General features: G+C 34.5%; 1 protein-coding gene across 1 annotated transcript in view; it reads left to right on the top strand.

The window, feature by feature from the left end:
• LOC118425680 (serine/threonine-protein kinase ULK1-like) overlaps positions 1 to 596 on the top strand; it is a gene marked incomplete in the record, with an annotated part of 22,569 nt that extends 21,973 nt beyond the window's left edge. The window contains 1 exon segment of the mRNA XM_035834712.1: positions 14 to 596.
• Positions 597 to 3,393: the final 2,797 nt, after the last annotated feature.

Consider the following 3,393-nt stretch of genomic DNA (forward strand, 5'->3'; position numbering starts at 1 on the left):
ATTGGTGGTGTGACAAACTCCCAACTGTGAGGCGTTGACGACATAACAGTGTGTGACACAGATATGGGGATATCTGCTTTCTCTTTGTTCCAAATGAAGATATTGTGATGCAAGCCTATACTTTTATCATTCTATAATATAGTAGTTAATCGTTGACATTTGTAATTATGATGGTTCTTTAACTATGGTTGATTGCTGCATTGTGAAGGAAACAGTGTGACAGAAGAGAAAAAGTTGACAAATGTGATTTTGTGCAAGTGTGACAGAGTTTTACAGAAGTGTGCCTGTTTTCATTAAGAAATGTCTGATGGTCAGTGTAGAATTTTATGTGCTTACATCTCAGAGTATGCAAGTATTTTAAAAATCGAGTTTTGAAGTATAATGTCGATGTACCTTTAGTTCACGAGGTAATACGTTAGACAACCATTGTGTTTGGTTTGCTATGATTAACAAAGACTTAAGGTAGAGATCAGTGTGATTTGTATATTGCAAGTTATGACAGGACTTGATGTAAATACCAAATGTATATATACTGCCTGTATTTATAAACTGTACAATCATTTGAAGTAAATTATTCTGGTGTTTTAAAAATTGAATCGAGTATGTTTTTTATGTTTCATATTTGTATCTGTAAGTTCCGTGGAATATGTAGCCACCATGGCAAACACCATTTGAAGTATACTATATTGATCACTGTAAATTTGGAAAGTATTTCCAGACACCAGGGGTAGATACTATAAGTAACATTACCATTATGTTTCACATGTCACTTGATTATGCTCATACATTATAGTATCAATTCAATATTTACTCAAACAGCTGGCAGAAAAAAGTATGAATTACATCAATTTGACATACAAATGTACCAGTTCGTTAGGAAAGTGTTCCATAAAATTATCCACTCAAAAGTGCATGAATGGTCTAAAATTCAATTGTACCTCTTAGCTAATGTTATAATCATCTTGAGCAGGAAACTCTGACAAATACTGAAACTTAATATCATCATCATCATATTAATAATATTAAGTTTCGGTATTCGTCAGAGTTTCTTGAAACTTAACATAAAGATGGGTAAATCGAGAGTAGCGTGTTCTTGAATCGTGTTCCACCGTCCTAAAATGTCCTGAGTTTTTGGAATTGAGAATGTTTTTGTTTCTTTTAAGCATTGATAGCAACAGGAAGTGATACACATAGAAAGCCCATTAGGACCATTTGCACTCATTGGTTACCCTGCCATTCTTCAGCAATCTGATAGGTGGCGCTTTTTTCCATGACCATGGTGCTGATCACACCATCCAGTCATTCCACAACAACCTGCAAGGACTCTGGGTAATTATAAATCTTCTTAAATTGTAATTTGTAAATGATGATTTTACCATGATATGGAAATGCAGCTTTCTGCATGAGAAATCAACAAATAGCAGCATAAGCAATTGTTTATGCATAAACATAAAAATAATTGTGTGCTCGCACAAATGAATCCAGTTCAGTCCACATTCATTTTGTAGACATTGAGCTTACACGTATGCTCAAGCAACCATTCAACAGTTCAAAGACCACAAGCTATTATATAACCATAAATTTAATGGTTCAAAGTGGACAAATTGAGTTACAGAGGCAAATAAATTGCACATACATGTTGCAAAACTACAGTACATAACCACAAAATCGGTCCCAAAAGGCACAGCTGGTGATACATAAACTACATATTAAGGAACTGGTGCAAAACTACAGGTGCAAAAGTAAACTCTGCATGTGCAAACCACAAAATGTAGCACTGCTGTAAGCCAGACCTTGCTTTTTATACATGCTAATATTAACTAAAGAATACTGTGTTTTTTCAGTGTCAAATTCGTGCCATGATGGAATGCAGCATTTGATCTGTTGCTTTCCTGAAGCACAATCTACAAAAAAAATTATTCTGGAGGATTTGTAGTGAATTTGGTTATTCAAAGTGAAGCAACAAGCAGTAAATGAATTACTTTCATATCACAAATGCATAAAATAGAAAATGCACCCTGTATTTTTGTTGAATGCAAAAACACTATTAGGAAACTGAGACATGTGTGGCATAACTAGGGAAGTTTAGCACAAACATAAATGTCCAATTTGTGAACGCTAACTATATTGTTGCCTACTGCGAAGCCACTAAACATCTATCTTACATCATCACTAGATTAACTACAGCATATTTCTGCTCAAACTTTGTCACTAATTAAATTTGGTGTCAACAGGCTAAGATAGCAGAGAAAAGGCTTAACTCCAGTGAAACACATCATTAACTCATGCATCTTAAATTATAAAAGACAGGGTACTGTTTGACAAACTTGAACCTTGAATTATATTTACTATGGGAACATCCGTTGCAAATCTAATGCAGCTTAACTTTACTATCACCTTAAAACATATACAACGTACTATGTAGAACTTGGACTGAAACATAGTAGGAGTTTTGTAACTGTTTAATCATTCACCGGAAGCATTTTAACCTGTCGTCTCATCAAACAGAGAATATTACGTCCCTTTTCACCCAGTACCCCACAACTATTTTTCGGGAAAAAAAATTAGAAACAAAAATATTGAACTTATTTAGTGCAATCAGTAAACTAACACCTAACATCCAGTAAATGGTACATCTATCTACTACCTATCTAGTACATGTACCTTGTCCCTTGACCTCCTGGTCGCTGGGGGGTTAGTTTGCATAAGACCTACTTCTATTTAGCGCCAATTTTTCATTGAGTTATTTACATACTCTTATACAATAAGAGATGAAACCATGCCAATTCAACTCAAGACTACTCACATACCCTTAAACTTTCTCATCTACTTTCTAATGTATTCTAATATACATTTCTACACATATAAATTTTTTGAAGGAGTTGGTAGATAACATGTACTTTTGCAACAAACTTTCTGTTTGCTCTTGTTGAATGAAATTCATTTGCAAGGTTATCCAGAATATGTAAACAGGTGAGTTCTGTTCTAGACAAATGACAGACTGATCACCACATTGAAGAACACTGTCAATGCCTTAAGTCCTAAACCATTTCATTATTTGGGCTAAACCCAATAACATATATTCCAACCTTCATCAACCAACTCATTTCTTGAGTTGTTGAAAGAAGGCTGACCATCAAGTTTGTCAATCTGCAAAGCTGTTTAATATTCAATCAGAGAAGGGAAGACTATACTGTACACAGGAAGATATGAGAAAATTGTTGGTGCAAACTTTTATCTGTTATAGTGTTTGTGACGATTGTTCTCTTTGGTTGCCCTGCATGTGAAATGTCATAGAGAAAAATCTTACCCCATTTCCCCCATCTATCAATTCATAAAAGGCTTCATGTCATACAGCTCATTTAAGAACACATTCAAGAATAAGCAAAGAGG

This window comes from Branchiostoma floridae, chromosome 11, assembly GCF_000003815.2.
Source record: "Branchiostoma floridae strain S238N-H82 chromosome 11, Bfl_VNyyK, whole genome shotgun sequence".
NCBI lineage: Eukaryota > Metazoa > Chordata > Leptocardii > Amphioxiformes > Branchiostomatidae > Branchiostoma > Branchiostoma floridae.